The sequence below is a fragment of the Rhinopithecus roxellana genome, chromosome 6 (assembly GCF_007565055.1).
Source record: "Rhinopithecus roxellana isolate Shanxi Qingling chromosome 6, ASM756505v1, whole genome shotgun sequence".
Lineage (NCBI taxonomy): Eukaryota > Metazoa > Chordata > Mammalia > Primates > Cercopithecidae > Rhinopithecus > Rhinopithecus roxellana.
In genome coordinates, this window is record NC_044554.1 from 61,165,035 (window position 1) to 61,187,492 (window position 22,458).

Here is a 22,458-nt window from a genome sequence, read left to right on the forward strand (position 1 = left end):
CAGCCTCCCTTCATGCTCTCCTGAGGCCTCTGCCAGGTCAGCCTCTCATTGCTGTCACCCAGATTGGCCTTCCCTGGGGGCCCTGCATGACAGCTGAGGCCAGGCTGGAGGAAAGAGCAGGCCCCAGTGAGTTATGAGGCTGTAATTCCATCAAGAGCTTCTGGAGAGATCGTAAACTCATGTCCCAAGTCTCCCCGGTCCCAGAGCCTGTTTTCTCCTCAGAGTGATTTATGAGCCTATAATTCTGAGATGGGACTGCTTCTTATTTCACATAATCCAAATATTTTCATAAGGCAGCATCTTTCTTTCTCCTGGCCTCTAGTTTTCTTCTTCGGAGCTAAAGAGCTGCAACAGCGTCGTCTAGTGGCTGAACCCCAGGGTGGGCCCCCTGGTGGAATCACCCATCACACCCCTTTTGAGATGGCTGTGGAAACCCAAGTCATGCCTGAAACCAAGTGGATATGGAGGGCCTCTCTGGGGGTTCTGGGACATGCAGATATGAGCCAAGAGGGATTTACACAGCTTTGATTTCTGCATCATTAGTTGACAAGCATTTGCCGGGCTCCACTTGTGTGGTGCTCTCTGTAGACCCTGTGAGCCGCATTGCCAAGCCCAAGCTCCTTGCTGTGGCCATATTTCTGCCCTTCACATGCCAAAGACCATGTGTGACTGTGGTCACCCTCATCAAGGCCCCGCCTGGCCCAACACACCACCCTGAGGCCAATGGAACATAACGTTTATTACCTGACATTACAGCTTCCATGTACACTTTTAATGTCAGTCTCTTGCACTGGAATATAATAAGCTCCACGATTGTGGGGATGTTGCTTGGTTGGGCTCTCCTGTATTATCTAGCCCCAAGCAGAAGTATTTGTTGAGTAAAGCATGAAGGAGAGAGCCAATGAGTGATATGTGAGGCAGCTGGGTGGTCCACAGCATTGGCCTCAATAGATGACAGAGACACACAGGCTTGCTGGGGACATCCAAGTCCCAAGCTTGAGCATCAGTGGTGGTAGGGCTGGTATAGACACTTTCCTGCCATTTTTCCCTTTTCTCCAGCTTTCCTTTGGGTGGAGGCCCATAGTCAGGGGTTTCACAGAAGGAGAAACAAGTGAAAATTCTTGGAGCTCACACTGGAATGGTGCCAGAGAGTGGGACCTCTGAATGGTAATCATCCTACCAACTGTGCCAAAGGCCCCTTCTCAGCCTGCTAAGTGCCCTTCATGGGAGGCTACCATGGTGATGTGCCATTACTGCAGCCGGAGGACCTCTGCCCCGGGATAGAGACAATGACTAGGACTGCAGCTATGTGAGTAGAAGCTGCCCTCTAGCCCAGACCCTCTCTGGGACCCGGCTCTTCCTCCCCTCCCTCCCTGCTTCCTGACTTCTACCCGTGCACGGCTTTTCCCTTTAAGATCTGCTCACGTTCTCCTCAGTGGTGGCTGGTAACTATGGAAACTACAATTAGGCTGTTTTGCTCCATGTCTCTAAAAATTGCCAAGTGCAGGCAGCAGCAGCCCCTGACTTATGACAGGCCCCACCCAAGCTCTTCTGCAGGTTCTTTTAGGACACACTCTTTGCTGGGCCAAAGACTACCTGTGAAGAAGGGCCAGTCTCTCTTCTTAGACATTTCCAATTCATCACAGTTCAATGTTTTTGTAAATGCAATGAAAACATATTAGAAATGAAATGGAAAAAAGATATACAACATTCAAGTCCCATTAATTGTGACAAATTTAATAGACATAAGATTACTCATTAAAATTGCCACAAAAAGTTTTTCAAAATTGCTCTCCATGTTTGTACTAAATTATCCTAGGTCAGCACCAGTGTGTAGACAGGCTCCAGGCCCCGGACCATCCTTTGAATAGCTCTAGTCTAGAGTCACACCTAGGGCCAGGCCTGCTGACGTTGTCCAGCTGGGGCCTGTACCCAAGGATGCCTCAAAGTGGAAGGCGGGGCTTCTCTACGGGCCTCTGACAATCTACAGAAATGTCTGCACTTGACTTGAGCAAAACTGTATGATGGAAGCAGCTGCAGAGGCTTGGTCATGCCTGGAAGTCCTCCCCAACAGCCAGGAATCTGCATCGCATCTGGTGGCACAGGACAGAGGTCACTCAGAGGGGACCTCAGTGAGCCTGCGCTGTGCCACAATTCACCAAATAACCCTACTGCTTTCTTTATGCCTTCTACCAAAAGAAAGGTTACCATTTGTAAAAACTAGATGGACATTCATCTTTTTTTTAACCTGATCTCTGAGTTTCCTTCCCATTTTATAAAATTGAAGTACACTTTTTTTTGTACACTAAAGCACATACATGTTAAGAATACAGGCCAGGGTGGGGTGATTCACACCTGTAATTCTAGCACTTTGGGAACTCAGGCAGGAGGATCACTTGAGGCTAGGAGTTTGAGATAAGCCTGGGAAATATAATGAGACATTATCTCAAAAAAAAAAACTTTTTTTTTTAGCCAGGTGTAGTGGCATATGCCTGTAGTCCTAGCTACTTGGGAGGTTAAGGTAGGAGGATCACTTGAGCCCAGGAGTTCAAGGTTACAGTAAGCTGTAATTGCACCACTGAACTCCAGCCTAGGTGACAAAATGAGACCCTATCTCAAAAAAAAATAAAAAGAAATAAAGAAAAGGTGGGAAGGAGGGAGGGAGGGAGGAAGGACGGATGAAGAATTTTTACACATTGATACCACTTAGATCAAAATATAGAAAACTGGCCAGGCCAGTAACCCCAGCACTCTGGGAGGCCAAGGTGGGCAGATAACTTGAGCTCAGGGTTTCAAGACCAGCTTGGGCAACACGGTGAAACCCTGTCTCTACCAAAAACACAAAAAAATTAGCTGGGTTTCATTGTGTGTGCCCATAGTCCCAGCAACATGGGAGGCTGAAATGAAAGAATTGCTTGAGCCTGGGAGGCGGAGGTTGCTGTGAGCAGAGCCTGGGGGACAGAGGGAGAACTCCTCTCAAAAAAAAATAAATAGAAAATCTCCATCACCTCCCCCTAAAAATTCCCTTATGCCTCTTCCTAGTAAATACTGACTCTCCCACCCCACCCCGCAAGCTAACTACTATTCTGATTTCTATCACCATAAGTTAGTTTTATATGGACTTTGCATAAATAGGATCAAATAGTGTGCACTCTAGTTTTTTACGTCTTTCGTTCAATGTAACGTCTGTGAGATTGACCTGTGTTGTGGGCTGGTGTCACTGGGCTCTTTCTTAATTTGCGTTGTATTCTATTGCATCTATGAACACTCCTGTAGAGCATTTTTAGTGCACATAGATTTCATTTCCTTCAGGCAAATATCTAATAGGGGAATTGCTAGATCACAGAGTAGGCATATGTTTAGGTTTTTAAGCAGACACTGTCACATAGTTTTCCAAAGTGACTGAACAAATTGACACTTCCATCAGCAACGTGCTGCTTGGAATTCTGGTTGCTCCCCATCTCTGCCACACTTGATTTTATCAGTCCTTTTCACATTAGCCATTCTAGTGGATGGGTAATGCTATCTCATCATGGTTTTAATTCACATTTCTCTGATAAATCATGATGTAAAGGACCTTTTCACGTGATTGTTGGCCACCTGGGTATTCTCTTTCAAAAAGTACCTTAACTCATCCTTTTAAAAAAATTGGTTTCCTTACCGGATGTGCAACTCATAGCTTCTTCTAGTCCTCAGATTGACTGTTTACTTTCTACATGATGACTTTTGATGAAAGAAAGCTATTATTTTCACATAGTCCAATGTAGCCATCACTCCCTCCATTTATGGGCAGTGTTTTTTCTGTTCTGTTTAAATACTTTTTGCAATACTCCCAAGATTATAAAGATATTCTTTCTGTTTTCCCCCAGATACTTTATCTCTCACATATGTCTAAAATCCACCTAAATTAATTTTTGCTTATGTTGTGAGGTAGAAGATGCAGCTCATTTGTTTTGCCATTTGGGTATCAATTACTCCAGTACTACTTATTAAAAAGACCATGTTTTCTGCACTTAATTGTGGTAGATTCTTTGTTGTAAATCTTGTGACCATAAATCTGTGGGTCTTTTTCTGAATTCTTTATTCTGTTTTATTGATTGGTCTATTTGTCTCTCCTTGAGCCAGTATCATACTGTCTTAATTACCATAACCCTGTAGTAAGTTTCAAAAATCTTTTAATTTCTCTCATCAATGGTTTACAGTTTCCAGTGTAGAGATCTTGCACATCTTTTATTGGAGTTATTCAATGCTACTGCAAATATAATTTTTTATTATGGTAAGAAATATATAACATAATATTTACTATCTTAGCCATTTTAAGTGTATAGTGCAGTTGGATAACTATATGCATATTGCTGTGAAATGGATCTCTAGAATTTTTTAATCTTGCATAACTGAAACTCTATATGCACTGAACAATAGTTCTCCATCTCTTTTTATCCTCTCATTCCTGGTAACCATTCTACTTTCTGTTTCTATGGCTCTATTTTAGATACCTTGCATAAGTAGGGTTACGAAGTATTTGTCTTTCTGTGACTGACTCATTTCACTTAGCATAATGTCCTCAAGGTTCATCCATGTTGTAATGTATGACAGCAGGATTTTCTTCTACTTCTCTTTTTCTTTTCTTTTCTTTTTTTTTTTTTTTTTTTTGGAAATAGAGTCTTGGTCTGTCACCCAGGCTAGAGTGCGGTGGTACGATCTCAGCTCACTGCAACCTCTGCCTCCTGGGTTCAAGTGATTCTCCTGCCTCAGCCTCCTAAGTAGCTAGGACTACAGGAATATAGCACCATGCCTAGCTAATTTTTTGTATTTTTAGTAGAGACGGGGCTTCACCATGTTGGCCATGCTGGTCTCGAACTGCTGACTTCAAGCAATCTGCCCCCCTCAACCTCCCAAAGTACTGGGATTACAGGTGTGAGCCACTGCACCAGGCAGATTTTCTTAATTTTTAATGCCAGATAATAGTCCATTGTATGTCTATGCCACATTTTCTTTATCCATTCATCCATCAATGGAAATTATGGTTGCTTTCACCTCTTGGCTATTGTAAATAATGCTGCAATGAACATGGATATACAAGTATCTTTTTGAGATCCTGTTTTCAATTCTTGTGAATATATACCCAGAAATGGGATTGCTGGGTCATATGGTAATTCTAACTTTGATTTTTTTGAGGAACCTGTATACTGTTTTCCATCGCAGCAGCACCATTTTATATTTCCTATCAATAAATAGCATTTTAAAAATCTCACCATCCAATTGTTTGTTGCTATAACTAGAAATACAATTAGCATTTTGTCTATCAACCTTGCATATACTGATAATTGCTAAATTCAGTTTTTAATTTTAATAGTTTGTAGATTCATTGGGATTGTCTATGTATACAATCATGACCTCTGTGAATCAAGATGGCTTTACTGGTTCATTTCCAATATGTACATATTTTATTTCTTTTTCTTGCCTTATTGAAATAGTGAGGACCTCTACCACAATGGTGAACAGAAGTGGAGATAGGGTACATCTTTGTCCTTTTCCTAAGTTTATGAAATTTCCCACTCCATGAGCCTTGTTGAGAAACAGAGCCTGCCTCCTACCTAGGAGCTGAAATGCCAGATTCTTATTTTCCTGACTTTCTTTGCAGCTAAGGCATCAATTCAGTCAGTATCCCCACGGGAAACAGAGGGCAGATTCATTGAGATGGGATTCTGAAGAGAAGGTAACAAAGGACTATTCATAGAGAAGCGGGCAGGATTAAGGGAACCAATAAAGGATGTCAAGGCATTCAGAGACTAACAGTAGTAGGAAGCAACTTCCATGCCCATACCTGGAAGGGGCAAGGTGAGAAAACGGTGTTACTCAAGGCTTGTGAGTTTGGAGCCCTAGAAGAGGACCACTCAACAGGAGCTGAAATCTTGGAAAGAAACAGGTACTGCCAGAAAAGCTGCCCTGAGTTAGAAGGAACTAAGTAGGGACAGAAATACCCTGGCTCCTCTCTTCTCTTATCCTCCAATCTCCTACTAGTACCTTCCATTGCTCCAACCAAATGGAAACCAAAGAGCAAGGGAGCCTGGGTGGAGCAGTCCATGGAGATTAGCCCCTGGGGCATGAGAAGGCTAGACAAGGATGTGGAATAAGTGGGAGTGGGAAGCTGATGGGGATAACTGGCGTAGGCATGAACATGTGATCAAGGCTTGGCTAATCAGATGCATCCTTCGCAGACCACACATCAGAAGCTAGTGGTACAAATAAGCAGCAACCAAGAGGATTTGTTCAGGTCATAGCAACAGGGACAGCACAGCGTCCAGGATGGGGGCCAGCAGTGTCATGAGGGCAAGTGAAGCATCTGTTGTAGGAATTCTGCAAGCTACCCGGTATCTGTTCAACAGCCTCCTCTTCTGTTTAAATTAGCCAGAGTTAAATTAGCTTTATTGCAGCTAAGAACGCGATGGAAACATGCCCCTGTGTTGGGTAACTTATCTCCATGATGAAAATATTTTTTAAAACCTCACACTCTACCCCCTGATTCATACAACATTTACTGGTTATCCCACATGATCCCAGCCTAGGCCAAGACATCTCTATCATGCCTTGCTATATGTCCTGCAAGAGGTGAAGGAGGCTGTGTTTTAGGGATTGTTACGGCCACAAGATAAATATGGACCATCTTTCTTAGCATTTTACTTTAGACTTTTACTTTAAAATGTTTCAAGAAAAATTAAGTACATTTGCTAATAAAAAAATTATACAGAAATAATCACATATATTATGGAATTGAATGCAAAACTTGCTGGACTTCTCAAAGCAAAACTGAAGCCTTCAAAGAATTTCCAGGCATATGATTGTTCACAACTTGATACAAAATGTTAAGAAGAAGCATATTAGAGTCTCTGATCCCTCTGCCTGTGTTGTGGAAGATCTCTCCAGAACATCAAATTGCTTCGGGAATCTAGATTCCCCTTCAAAACACTACTGATAGAAAAAACAGCTAGTTATAATCTAACCACTAGAATTTAAATGCAAGTGCTGTATTTGAAATGGAAGAGCCTAATTGATGTTCCTTTATAATTTTATTAATGTATTTTAAAAGGCTCAGTGAGAGTCTTGTGCTGAGCAGCCTGACCCTTGAATGCTGGGCTTCTATAAATAATGACAATAACCTTTGGCTGCTACCAATGGGGCAACATCCACCTGGCCCCTGTATTAGTGAAGGTTCTCCAGAGAAACAGAACCAATAGGTTTATTATAAGGAATTGGCTCACATGACCATGGAGATGAGGAGTTCTAAGATCTGCAGTCAACAAGCTGGAGACCCAGGAGTGCCTATCTGTCGCTCCAGTCCAAAAGCCAGCAGGCTTGGGAGCCAAGAGAGGCAGATGTTTCTGTTTGAGTTCCAAGGCAGGAAAAGACCAAGGATCCAGCTCAAGGCAGCCAGCTGAGCATTGGCGTTCCCCTGTACTCAGCCCTTTTGTTCTATTCAGGTCTTCAATTGATTGAATGAGGCCCAGTCACATCAGGGAGTGTGGCCAATGCACTTTACTCAGTCTACAGGTTCAAATGTGAATCCCATCAAGAAACACCCTCACAGACACATCTAGAGTAAGGCTTGGCCAAATGTCTGGGCACCCCATGACCTAGTCAAGTGGACACATAAAATGAACCACACAGCCCTATAAATACAGAAGTCCCAGTGGCCCCCTTCCCCATGCAGCCTGGAGAGGCAGCAGGACCCACAGCTAATCTAGGCTGCCTTTCATGTACCAGCCAAGACCCCTGGTAGAAGTGCTGTTTCTCCCCTGAACCCTGGAGGTCAAATCTTCTGTAAGCACTGTAGGCTGCCAAACAAGGCTCATCCCTTCCTCTCCACCACCAGGGTGAGGCCTGGGGTGACCCACTCATCCCAGTTCACCCACACCTTTCCTGGTTTTAGCACTGCAAGTTTTGTGTCCTGGCAATCCAAGGCAAACCAGGATATTTGGCCACCCTAATGCAGCCTGATCCTGGAGGTGAGAAGCTGCCAACCTTTATATCCCTCTGGGCAAAGGACCCTTTCCTTTCTTCCTCCTTGGTATAGGGAAGAGAGGTGGGAACATGAAAGCTTGCTTTCTCACACCAGCTTGGTCTATGTTGTAAGTCTAAGGCCCAGTCATTTCAAGTAAAAAGAATAAGCTCTTAGTACTACCTCTAGACCTAAGAAGTTGGTTCTTAACCAAAGAAACCTAGTCAATGAGGCAGAAACAGTGTGTGCTCCAGCTCCCTGACCATCTCCCTCAAGGACAAAACTGGTGCAGGCTTTTTGGGCTGGAGGCGACATGATAATTGTTCCCCAGGATCCTCCTAAGGTCTGCTGGTTCTTAGGATTTTGCAGGGGGTTCTCAAAGTGCTCTCACATTATTACCTGCTTTATGGGATCCTTCCAACCAAACATAACCCTGAACAGAAGTTCAATGTTGATATCCTCATCAAAGAATATTTATCCTGTGCCAAGGGAGCTTCAGAGCCATGCAGTGTTTATCAAAAAAGGTTTGGTTCCTGGTCTCCCTCGACTCCCCCCATACAACCCCAATCCCACCCCAAGACACCACCACCACCAGACACACACTGAATAGGGCTCTGAGCAAAGCAGAGGAGAGGGGGTGAGAGTGAGAGACAGAGCAAGTTGATGACTTGTTTTCCCCTCTTTCTCTTTGATCTCAGATAATTTGGGGGCTGTTATATTATTGCTGTTGGTTTTTGTGTTTTCACAAATAGGATGTTGCCTGCTTGCACTCAGAGGCTCTCTCAACAAAGGGAAGACAGAAACCTGTGAATATACAATGAAGGCGGAAAATGTATCTGGCTCTTGTCTGTCTGGTGAGCCTACTGGGATGGAGTTGATGCTGGGCCATGCGGGAGCTGGGGAGCGGCCTGAAAGGAGATGCTTATGTCCAGCCTTCTTGCTGTGATGGAATTGTATCTTCCCCCTGTCCTGATCTGTACCACATTCTTGGGGTGATATAATTGATTATTAACTGTTGCTGTTGTTGTTCTTATTGAAAGGCAATACACGTACATGGTGCCCAATTCAAGAGGCACAAAAGGGTCTCCATTCTACTCATGTCCTCAGCCCTCACTTCCCTTCCCCAGAGGCAGCCAACACCATCGACTATCTTTTCTCCTTGCAGAGACAGCCTTTGAGCACTTTGTGATGCAATGATCCAGCTGATGTTTGCAGCAGACACAGGCTTGAATTCAATAAACAATTGCTTGCAGATCCAAAGCCTGTCCAGCCACATGACAAAACCCCAGAAGCAGGGGTATTTTTGTGAGAGTTTTTTTATTTTTTTGGTGGTGCGGGGGCAAGAACATGGAAGGCAGGGAGAGTCTATCGTCTCAAAGGAAAAAATAACAGTACCATAAGGAAGGAGAGAGAGAGGTAGGACAAGAGAGCAAGATGGAGAGGAGAGAGACTGCTCTGTATTGAAGCACTCTATCATCTCAGCTCTCTCCCAAGGCATGATTCTGGAGTGTGAGTGTGCTGCTGCTTCCCAGGGACTGAGCTGGCATTGGCAAAGGACAGGCAGAAGCCATCCTACCATGGGTCCAGGCCTGGCGTGCCTCCCCTCCACCAGTGACTTCCCCACCTCTGTGCTGGGGAGCTCACTAATTCACATGGCACTTCTAGAAAACTTGGAATTGTCTGAAAGTTTCTTATTTATTTATTTATTTAGAGACATAGTTTCGCTCTTGTTGCCCAAGCTCCGCCTCCCAGGTTCAAGGGATTCTCCTGCCCCAACTTCCAGAGTAGCTGAATTTACAGGCATACGCCACCACGCCCAGCTACTTTTCTGTATTTTTAGTAGAGATGAGGTTTCACCATGTTGGCCAGGCTGCTCTCGAACTCCTGACCTCAGGTGATCCACCTGCCTCGGCCTCCCAAAGCACTGGCATTACAGGCCTGAGCCACCGTGCCCAGCCTATTTTTTAAAAATAGAATGATTGCATCAACTAGAATCTCTTTCTATACAATTTTATGGAAAGTCTAACTTTTGTCTTCTGGAATCAAGCTAACAGCCTGCATGGGCAGGTGGAGTGGGAGGGAGGTATTGAATAAAGGTAACTCTCCAATCATGGACACCTGAGGGCAAGCAGTCATCTGGGGCAAAGCCAATGGGAGAGAACCCCCTACCCCAGCTCTCGCCAGTGGGAAGTGCAGAAATGTGGGATGGGATGCAAGAGGTGCATTGAGGCCAGTCCTGCTCCTGCTGCCAGCTCGGGGCACTCTCCTAGCAGAGGATATGACCTGAGAGACAGACAGGAAAGATAATGTTGCCCTCAACTCAACTTCCCATCAACTCAGCAAGAAGGAAAGTTGTCTACACCCCGTCTCCCACCCAGACAAGGCTTTTCCAAAGAGGCTGTGACACAGAATCAGCATTTGCTTTGCATTCCCATTAAATATAGAATTTTCACTGTTCCGGGTGTAGAACATACTAGACCATAGAAGGCCTGGACTTTGCCCTTCAGAGCTTATGGTACAACTAAATAGATCATAAACATGGTAAAAGTTAAACAGATGACCTGGCTGCACTTTGATGGTAGCAGAAAGAAGTGCTACAAGACAGTTCATGATGAATTGCTAGATGAACAGAAAAGGTATCATTGCCATAGGAACTCCACAGATGGAGCAGACAGCAAAATCTCTTCAGAGAAGCTGAGATTTGAGCTGCATCTTAGAGGGTGGATAAGTTACACAGAGAATATAGAAGGTTATTGAACCCATCAGAGAAAATCAGCAGTCACTCAGAGCTCAGAAAACCCGTCCCTCTGCTTGGCCATAGACACTCAGGCCCTGACATCTGGGAGAATCAAGACATTGTCCAAGGTCAACAGTTGAGGCAGGTCTAACATTAGAGCCTTCGCTTCCTGCTTGCCCCCAGTCACGGCCTCTGGGGTCTTCCTCTCTCCCTTTGCCTCGTGGTGTTCCATCACCTGTCCCCGGTGGTGGAGGGACAGGTGGAAAGATTTTCAGCAAAGCCCTAGTGTGGGTCTCTGGGGTCTTTCCTCGGATCACCTCTCTCCCTTAGGAGAGGCCCTCAGCCTCCCTCTTTCCTCCCACTCACCAACGGCTGGGTAGCATACACTCTTTATGCTGCTCCCTCTTCCTTCGTGTGCTCCCTCACATCCAGGCGTGGGGGCGCAGAAAGCAAGAGACACAGGAGAAAATTGCTGCTCATGTTCCCTCGCCTCCCTGCATTAGAGCTGTCTAAATACATATGAGAGAGCCCAGCTCCGCCAGGCTCAGAGAAATCTGGCTGTCTCTGGTGGCTGTTCACGCCCCCTCCTCCGTCTCCAGGGCAACCCCTCCCTGGAGGTACAACAGAAGGTACCCTGCTCCAGAAAGCCAGGGAGGCTAGTGGGGGCAGGATCGCAGCAGGGAGACTGGAGCCCGCCCGGTCTCTAGTGAGGGCCAGAAAGCCTCCTCCTGTTTCGATAGCTGGCTATGCCTCAGAAAGGTGGAACACAGGCCCAGAGACCCTGAAAGGGAGCTGGGATTCTCTGGAGAACAGCATTTTGGGAAGCAAGTTACTAAAATCAAATGGACCCAATAGAAAGAAAAAAACAAAACTAGCTCACAGCCACCCCTCCCACTGACTTCCAAGTGAGATCCTGAGCAGAAGTGACAAGATCCAGGAGGTGCGCACAGGCTCCGCTCTCCTGAAGTCACACAAGAGGACACTCAGATTCCTGGGGCTGGGGGAGTCGAGCCATGGTCACCCAGGCCTCCTTGATTCACAGACCCAAACAGAAGGGAGGACAGCACAGGACGGGGCCTTGCCAGTGGCTGTGTCCACCCCTGTAGAGGGCGGGGGTGGGGTGAGGAGCCTTACAGCAACTGGGCCAGGGCAGCCCCCATGCCTACCTCCCCAGCTTGGCATTAGCCTCGAGGCTGCCTCCCACTCATGAGATCAAGATCTTCTGCTCCCCGAACCCCACGCCCTCCCCCAGGCCTCTCAGAGGTATTCCCCTACCAGGCTTTGGCCCCCTGGACTGTTGAGCATCCTATTGAGAGTAGGCATGGAGCTGTCAGGGCGCATGCTGCACCCCAATAAATCAGTGGTCTGGTCCCAGCTGTGCCCATGTCAGCTTGTTAGCCTGGCATAGATTACCATATAAATTGGATTTTTACTGCCATTCCATTTTACTTTCTTAATTTACCTGTTTTACTTCCCTCAGCCCTGGTGAGTCTCTTTCTCAAAGCTCTTCTATTCAGGGGGAAGATACATCCTTTCTGTCTGGACTCCAGGTCCACTCTGCCGAGCCAGAATTTTTCTCTTCTCACCCATCTGATCCAAAATGGTGATGCCTCTGGATCGGGCCCACAGAATTTCTCTGAGTTAGGCTGATGTGTCATTCTCAATTTTGAAAGTAGCCCCTCCAGGACATGGTGGTGTGGTTTTTGTTTGTTTCATTCTGTTTTAAATACCTGCAGTCTATTTTGACCTTGCCATCCTACTGGTCCTCTTCTCAGCTTGAATGGGTTTCTTGGTGGAAACCATAGCATGGGCGAACACATCAAACCAATCGCAGCTCAGGCACTTTGCCCTACACAGACTCAGCTTCCCTCGAATGAGGAATCATCAGTGAGCAGAAGGATTTTTGCCCCCACCAGTCCCTTCATCTCTCCAGCCCCACCCAAGCCGTCTCGCTGCAGCAACTCACTGCAAACCATCTCTGCTGCAAGAAAAGGAAAACGGCTCTGAAGCTGGCAGAAAGAGGGAATGGGCAATGATATGGTTTGGCTGTTCTCCCCTCAGATCTCATCGTGAATTGTAGCTCCCATAATTCTTACGTGTCGTGGGAGGGACCTGTGGGAGATGACTGAATCATGGGGGGCGGTTTCCCCCATACTGTTCTTGTGGTAGTAAGTCTCATGAGATCTGATGATTTTATAAGGTGTTTTCCCTTTCACTTGGCTCTCATTCTCCCTGTCGCCATGTAAGATGTGCCTTTTGCCTTCTGCTGTGATTGTGAGGCCTCCCCAGCCATGTGGAACTGTGAGACCATTAAACCTCTTTTTTTAAATAAATTACCCAGTCTCAGGTATGTCTTTATCAGCAGCGTGAAAATTGACTAATACAGGCAAGAAGTGGAATATAATAAATACCAGGCTCTGATGATTCCTGTTCAATTCCTCGTCTTTTCCAGGCTGCCAAGGACTTTCACTGCCTCATGGAAAGATTGAGAACTGATGCTCAGTCCCAGCCCCTTAGCATGACTCACAGATCCAGTAAGGCAAGGCCTTCCCCTTGCCTGCTGCCTGCCCTTCCCTACGCCACCAGCCAAGAGATGCAGATGGCTGAGTCTAGGAGTGCGGGTCCATGAAAGGAGCTTCAGCCCTGATCAAAGAATGTCAGGCTCTCAAGTCAGTAGCTTTTTATCTTGCTCACTATTGAACAGCCAAATCAATTCTTTCTTTTTTGCAACAACTTCCACTCTCACTCTGATCAGCTCACAGCTGGTGGAGAGAGGTGCTTTTCTCTTGAGGCCACCTCCACGGTCTCGGTTGGCGTTTCTTAGAAAAAGGAGGAGAGGACTCCAACTGCTTGTGACTGTTTTGTTATCAGGAGTTATAATGCTATGGTCCCAGGGAAGCCACTGAACAAAAACGTCTCTAGAAACAGAACAATTAATATGCTCTAGGGGAGAGATTCACCTTAAAGTAAGAGAAGACAAAGGAAGGGGCTGGGAAGAAGGAACTGTCTTTGAGTGTTTACCTTGTGCAAAGTGTCAGGAAAGACAACTTGTACATACTATAAAAATAGTGGTTTTTACCCCATCAGTTCATCGCCTCTCTCTTACCCCTCAAACTTCTGGTCATCCAGACCCGCCTCTGTTCACCCCCACTGCCCCCACAACTCCCTCTATCCCTCACAACCACCTGCCCTCTCACTACCCCTGCACACACATAAACTCCAAAGGAAAAAATGTTCAGCCAGACTCTCACATCTTTTTTGATGCAATCAGGAGAATAGGTGGATAGAATCAGAGAGGTTAGAGGTGAGGGGAAGCAGGAAGATCTGAGCCAGAAAGGCTAAGATCCTTTACATATTAAAAAAAAGAAAAGCTAGAAAAGAGAGAGAGTGAGAAAACTAAAAAGGAGAGAGTTTGGGGATTTGTTTGTAGGTTCTGGAGAGATACAAAATAGACAAGAATTAATTGAACAGAAACAAAGTGCTCTCAATAATTGCTATGGGTTTGGGATTGTGTTAAACATTAAGAGATGCTCTTTGAGAGATACAAGTAAAGCCTGAAATTCCTTCTATATCGCCATTTTGCTGATGTCTTTCTGTACCTTTTTACATGCAATTCTGTACAGAGACTGAGCTATAAACATCCACAATTATTCAGGTGACATAACAAGCTCATTTTGGTTCTAAGATGCAAACTGTATGTAAAAATTTCAAACTTTATTCTAGACTTGAGTCAAGAGCACAGAGCACAACTTCTCCATGACAACCCAGCTACTAGGGTCACATCTCCAAAGGGGTACAGGAGAGTCAGACACTAGCCAGAGGGGCAGAGCAGTTACCTTGAGTGAATCTGAACAGGCCAGACATTGGCATTCTCTCACTGCCTAGCAAGGATTCCAGTTTCTTAGTAGAGTCAGTTTTTGTTGTTGTTGTTTCTTGAGACAGGGTCTCATCCTGTCGTCCAGGCTGGACCAGGCTGGCTCACTGCAACCTCTGCCTCCCGGGTCCAAGCGATTCCCCTGTCTCAGCCTCCCGAGTAGCTGGGATTATAGGCATGCGCCACGACACCCAGCTAATTTTTTGTATTTTAGTAGAGATGGGGTTTCACCATGTTGGCCTGGCTGGTCTCGAACTCCTGAGCTCAGGCAATCCGCTGGCCTCGGCCTCCCAAAGTGCTAGGATTACAGGCGTGAGCCACCGCACCTGGCTAGAGTCAGTTTTATTGAGGTTAGGATGAAAACTAATTTCTCAGCTTCATAAAGGATATTTTTTGAAATATCTTGATTGGGTGATCTCACATGATGCCACCTGGAACATTTTGTTCGAAACCCTGCGTTCTCCTGCAAGTTGTAACGCTGCCTTCACAGCATCTCTCTGATTTCTCTGACTTTGAGGCTACACTGGATGAGCCACTTGGGGCCTTGGGGTTTATTTTGGTTCCAGGTACATTTATCCCTTAATGAGATTAAGAAGCAGTTTTGTCTTCAGTGTCTGTTGTTGGTACTTGATGCTTTAAAATAAAATGTTGGCATCTGACCCTTTTGAATCCAGTGAAACTGGGATAATTATGAATTTAAAAACAGTTTCAGCAGTGACACGCAGAAACGAAAATAATTAGGAAAAGACTTCTGTCTTCCTTCAAGTTGCCCCATCTTATTCTTCTCCCCACATTTTATTATGAAAAAAGTCACACATAATGCAAAGTCGACAGGATTTTACAGTGAACACACATCTCCCCACCAACTAAATTCTTCCATTAACACTTTCCTAGATGTGCATTCTCATGTTCCTGTCCATCTGCACATCCCTCTATCCATCCGTCACCCCGTCCTATTTTTGATGCATTTTAAAGTAAATTACAGGCATTACCACACTTCTCCCTAAATACTCTAGCATGGATATCATTAACTGGATTTCAAGATTTGTTACAGATTTCCTTTATTTTGAGGTATAATTTACATATGATAAAATGCACACATCTTAAGAGTACATTTGCTAAATGTTGACAAATGCAGATACCTGTTGCAACCCAAATCTACATGAAGATACAAAACTTTGCCAACACTCTAAAAAATTCTCTAGTGGCCTTTCTTCAGGAATTCTCTCCTCTACTCCCCGATACCTCAAGGCAACCACCTTCCTGACTTTTTCTGCAATAGACTCTTAGTCTGTTCTAGAACTTTATATAAATAGAACCACACTTCATTTTAATTGCAAAATAAGCTAACCTGTAGCCCCATTCAGTGTAGGCCATACTTAAGTATTGTTCCTTGCCTGGATCTAGAAAATGGGGAGTTTGCTTACTCCCTATAAAGATCAGAGTTATCTGATCATCAGTGCTTATGCTGGATGGTTTTGTGGAGCTGTCCAGTACAAAAGAGGCCTGTGAGAACATAGGGAATGTCTAGGTTGAATGAGCCTCATGGTGGCTCCCCATAGCCCTTCCCTAATTAATTAGCATCTGGATCTTCCAGAGATCCAAGGGTCTTCTTGGGTACAGTTGTGCTCAAGTTTAGGAATCAGGGTACACAAGCCACTTGGGCTCGTGGAAACACAGCCTGGATCCTATTTGCTTTATCTGTTCACCATGGAGGACTGTGGGCATTCCACCTTGGGTTCTCGGTCCTTTAATCTGAACTAAGGTGGGAGAGCCCTGCAGCATTTGTAACTAGGGAGAGATGCCTTATTCTCCCCATGCTCACTGTAGGAGGGATCAGTCCAAGGAAGGCGTTGTTGACCTTGTTTGTCGCATAAGACCACCCACCAGCACAGGATGGGAAGCAGAGGGAAGTGAACAGACCAAGTTCTGAAATGTGCTCATCAATGCAATCTGTCCTCTGAACATTTTTGCAGCAAGTGAGCGGCAGGATGCAACTGAGTGGAAGAAACTAATCAACTAGCTTGGCTGACAGCATTAAAGGTGGGAGAAGAGGCATCCAGATGGCAGTGCCAAGGCTACACAGACGTGTCAGGGCAGGATGCTCTGCCTCAGATACAGAGGGCTATCAGCTGAGATAGTCACATTTCCTCCCTGTGCATGGATTTTTCCATCAGCCACTATGGCCATGAGTTTCAGCACTGTGGAGCTCTAAGATGATGAAGATAGTGGTGGCGGCAGTGGTGGTGATGATGATGACGATCATCATCATATGGGGATTAAGGAGAAGATGCTGAAGAACAGAGTATTCATACTCTGAGAGAACATATTCCAATCTTTTCCAGTACAGCCGCAGATTTATGGAACACCTACTTTGTTGTAAATGGCGTTTGGCACTATGGGTTCTAAGAAGATTCAGAGAGCTCACTGAATAGAGGTGCGCTGTCCACGTGAGCCTGGCCAGCCCATGCTGGGTCTTAATCATCCTGCTATAAAGTGAAGATTTTTTTGGAAACTCCTATGCCTGTATCTCAGAGGTGGATAAGACTGGATATCCACAGTAGAAGTTGAGCCAGAGGAGTGTAAATGTTAATCCACATGGGCAATGACGGGGAGCAGGAAGGAGGAAGATGAAGAGGAAAAGGAGCAGGACAGAGCTAATTGAAATTAGCTTAATGTTTATAAATATTAAGGCCCAGATCTTGCTTTGATAGGACCGCAGGTGCAGAGATCGCTAAAGAGAAGAGTCCACAGGTTCAGAGTTTCTGATGTGGAGCTAATAAGAATGCTAATGGAGGTAATTAGAGACCAACTGATTAGCAAGGATGAATTGAGGAGTGTCATGGGTTGCTATGCATTAAAGTTCTAGGACTATGTATCCTGGAGGCATGAACCACATGGTGAAAGCCCCAGCTTCACAAGATAGAGTGGTGAGGCTGGGAGTCCCGCACACACAATGAGAATGTGAAATAAACCTCCAGCAGTTGGCAGGTGAGGACGCAACAGCAACTTTACATAGAGGCCAAGGGCAAGTCAGTGGGAGACCAAAGAAGATAATATTTTTTTCTATGTCCTTTTGGCTATACATTCCCAACTTTGATCCTGGGATCTCTGGATATTCATTCAACAAATATACAATGACTTTGTACGCTGTCCCAGGAAGTACTCTGTCCTAATCTAATTGAAGAATAGCACTTTACTTTCTTCCTATTTCCCTATCTGATTTATTTCCCCCTTCTCCTTTCAGAAGACAGTGCACAAAACAGAACACAAAAGGAGCCTGATTATTTAAAAACTAAGGCAAGAGGAAGGGAAGAGTGGAATAGGCATTTCCCTGCTTCCTATGCCCTGGATGCATAATAAATGTACACATGACAACTGTCCTCAAGGAAATTACTATCAAAGGTCAGGCTAAGAAATAAACTGGATAAATCAAAAGTGTTTCAGATATGGCATATGAGATAGAAAATAATGGACTGCTCCAAGCTCCAAGTAAATATGTCAAGGCCATGAATTGATCTTAGCCTTCCATGGTATCCGTCTCAATTAAGAACCCTCTAGGAAAACTTTCTTGAGGATTTACTCATGACCTCACCTATTTCTACCTTTTTATTTCTTTTTACCTTTTTTTTTTTTTTTTTTTTTTTTTTTTGAGATGGAGTCTCATTCTGTCACCCAGGCTGGAGTGCAGTGGCATGATCTTGGCTCACTGCAACCTCCACCTCCCGGGTTCAAGCTATTCTCCTGCCTTGGCCTCCTGAGTAGCTGGGATTACAGGTGCATGCCACCACCCCTGGCTAATTTTTGTTTTTAGTAGAGATGGGGTTTCGCCATGTTGGTCAGGCTGATCTCGAACTCCTGACCTCATGATCCGCCCGCCTCAACCTCCCAAAGTGCTGGGATTACAGGCATGAGCTACTTCACCTGGCCCTATTTCTACCTTTCTTCACCCAAGTCCTAATCTCATGCTGTCTCTGCTCCTGATTTCATCTCTCCACTATCACACTCCTTCCAGCACTGTCCAGGACTCTCCTTCCCTTAGTGGAAAACCCTAGAGAGGTCCCCACACATGTGCCTCCTGGCTCCCTGTCATCCCAACCCTAGGACAGCTGTTCAGGTGAAGTCTCACCCCAGAAAGAGCCCTGAATCATCAAGACTTGGATCACCGGGTGACACAACTATATGCTTCAAGGGGCAGAACCATGCAGAAACAGCCAAAACAGGGCTCAGCCCTGGCTATGCCCACAGAGTGTCAGCTGCACTCAGTTCACATGGTCCTGGCCCTGGATGACAAAGCCAGGTTTGCCTTCCCCAGGATCCTCATGGCCTGACCATAAAATGGCTTGTTGAGCTTATGTTGGTCATCGTGCCTCATCTACCTGTCCATTTCTCTGTTGCTGTTTCTTGCTCCCAGAACACTCAGAAGCAGAGGCTGGGAGGCAGAGGAGACTCTAAGCTGGGTACTCCTGCACTCCCAGCAGCTGCAGTTCAGAGCACATTGCCTTCCTTGACAATTGAAAGGGCAGAAACTGTCAGATTCCAGGTTTCTGTGCTCAGTGAAGCATTGCCAATTAAGTCTCTCTGGAGGCATTGCCTCTGTGGAGAGCCACTTGCAAGAGGGCTGGGTCTCCAGGGATGGAAAAAAGGATCCCCTATCTGGAGAGGCTGAGGGGTTCAGCTTCACAGAAGGGATGCTGGGGATGCTAGTGTTTTCCTTGGGCTTTCCTACAGATGCTGGAGCTGATATAAAAACTCACCTTCTTCCAGGCATTTGGAGCCCTAACCAACCACATCCTTTCTAACCTCACAAACACACAGACTCATACACATGCACATGAATGCACACACATATGCACACATGCACACACACCAGCCTCCACTGTCCTAACAGGTGCCATTATCCCCAATAGTACCTCCCTACCTGAGACATTCACAAGACCACTGCCCAATAAAAAGCTATGAAGTAATTTCAAAACCTCGTTGTGCCACCAGGTCTCCATTACACTTTGCTTATCCACATCAACATCATCTTTCTCATAGAGGTGGCTCCTAAAGGGCCTTGACAGGGCTTTACATTGGGGACTTCAGTGCCTGTTCAAGTCAACTCACAATTATTCTAATGGAGCAAATGGATGATCCAGTCCTAAAAGAGAACATCCTCCCAAATCACTGCTAATTGGATTTTAAACGTGTGATGGGATTTTGTGGCAGATGCTTTGCTTAATATGAAAAACGGTTTCAATTCCCTGATTCACAGTGGCTCTTGGGATGAGGTTAGGGAGAAGGCAGGCATTTGCACAGGTGTGCTGAGAGGAGGGAAGGAAGCCCGGCTGGGACAAAAAGAAGCCCGGGGGGACCATTTTCCAGGAGACCAGTAGGGGTTGATAGTGTTTGCTTCTTTCCCACAGGAGCCCAAAGACAGGGACCCTCCCACCTAGAAGAGAGAGCTGGAGGCTCAAGGGGAGGCTGGAGGCTGAGGGTTTTACCTTGTGCATGAAGTCGGGAGCTCATGGGGTTGAACAGAGTTTGGGGAGCCACAGGAGCAAATCCAGAGAGGACGTCGGAAATGAGCTCTTCCGACCACTTTGTGCACAGATGAGGACATCCACGCTAGAGAGGTCAGGACATGATGAAGCTAACACAGTCAGTGAGCGCAAGGGCCAGGCTGGGTCTCGGACCTCCAAGCTGCCCTCTGGAGCTCCTTCCACCACACCCCACAGATGTGCAGTGCATGGTCTTGCCCCAGCAAAATACCCGTGGTAGAAGCCTCTCTTAATGTGACAAGTGGAAAAGGCAGGTAGAAGCCCCAGGGCCATGAATAAGCTCCTCTTTTCTCCTTTGTACAGAGGGTCCTATGTGGCCACATCCACACATGCTCCAGGCCCAGTACGGCCAGTGGGAATGCGACCCATAAGAATTTTGGAAAAGAGAGTCCCTGATTTCCTAGAATTGTCTGTGCATTGCCTCATTCCCTCCCACATGCCACCTCTGTCACTGTCCAATCCTCATCAGGCTGTGGGCTCCCCAAGGGCAGGGACCATGCACAGCTCTCTTTGATAACTCTGAGCCCTAAACCAATGAATTACACATACAGGTATTGGATATATACTCAATCAAGCTGTACTGGATTAACTGGTCAACAGCAACTGGCTCTGAAGTGACTTGGATACGTAAACGGTGGCAGCAGTACAGAGAAATGGAGAGACAGCCCGTAGGCCGGGCTGCAAAGACAAAGAAAGAGATTAAAGGGCTGGGTTCATAGTGAGGGCATGGCCTCATGTGAGGGCCAATGCCAATTCTAAGAAAATACATGTAAAATGCTCACAGGAATTTATAGGATACCTATATGCCCATGTGTACTCTAGAGAGGCTACAGGTTGATTTACAAGAACACGGTTGTAGCTTTGGAGAGTCGTGTGGCCTCCAAATCAAAGGAATGCAAGGGCTACAGTGCACCTCTTGAGAAAGCTCAGAAATTAAGAAATACTGGGGCTGGGAGGGACATCAGAAGTCACCGGGTGAACCCCTCCACCTACAGATGAGAGACTGCCGGCGAGAGAAGAGAGGCAGAGAGCGAGGACATGAGGCCTGGACAGGAGCCCAGTTCCCTGTGACCACCTCAGCAGCTGCTCCCTGCCCTGCTCCATGGTGCTCCGTGAAGATAAGGCTCAGTGTGCCACTGGACTCTTGAGCTCCTAAGCGCTCAGCTATGGAATGTGTGGAGACTTCCCTGGATCACAGCGAAGTGGCCACCTAACAATCCCATGAAACTTGGATAGCGAGACAGCGGGATCCAAGCCAGACTTCAGGAGAAAGCAAAGATGATTGGAAAGGCTCAGGATCCTCTTTTCTCTCCAATGTCCCCTCCTGGATTCCTCTAACTCACTGGCCCTTACCCCCACTGACCCTCAAAATCTGCTACACAAACAGAAATAACAGAGGGGAAGTAAACCGTGTATGTGGACAGAGCAAGAGAGTGTGGAAGAGGGTGAATTCAGAAGACCCTTAGAAAAGGTTTATTCAGCCAACAACGGTGCCCAAGGCTGTGCCAAGGACAGGGGGTCTCAGTGGGAACAAATGGGGTTCCTCTGCACTGGAGGCTTTCCCCTTCAGGGCCTTTCACTCCCTCCTCCCTTTCTGGCCTGGAGACAGAAATGCAAAGTCCTTTCCCATGGAACAACTCACAGGGCCAGGGTGGCGGGTCAGGGGCTGTGCAGCCAGCGAAAGGGGTCCCTAGCATGTCCTTCCTCCCGGTGCAGCTACTGGCCTCCGCTCTGCCCAGCACAGCTCCCTCCAAACCCAGCAGGACTCCCAGATCACAGCCAGCAAGAGGAGCCCACCTTGAAGCTAACAGGTGTGACCAGCTGCAGATCCTCCTGGGACTCTCCAGGCCAGAGAGCAGATGGGGCTCCATGGTGGGGGTCAGAGGCCCTCAGGTGGGTGAAGTGTGCGGCAGGTGAGCAGATTCCTGGAGGCAGGCTGGTGTTAGGAAGCCTCTCCCCTCTGGGACTGCACTGTTCACAGGGCCAGGTGTGGTTGCTGCCACCTCATCCTTCCACCTGTGTCACTGCTGCCTTCGGGGGATGCAGCAGAGAGTGGCAGAAAGAGCACTGGACACGGAACTCTGTGGATATGAGATCTAATCCCAGCTCTAGCCCCTACCAGCTGTGTGACTTTGACCTTGAGCAAGACTCACACCCTCTTTAAGCCTCAAACTCTTCATCTGCAAAATGAAGATAATACCTTCTTCCTCCCTCAGCTTCCTGCGGAGGATAAAGGGAATCACTGAAACAGATGCAGCTGAGATCTTTGGCCCATGAAAGGTGCTCAGTGAGTGCTTCATTTCCT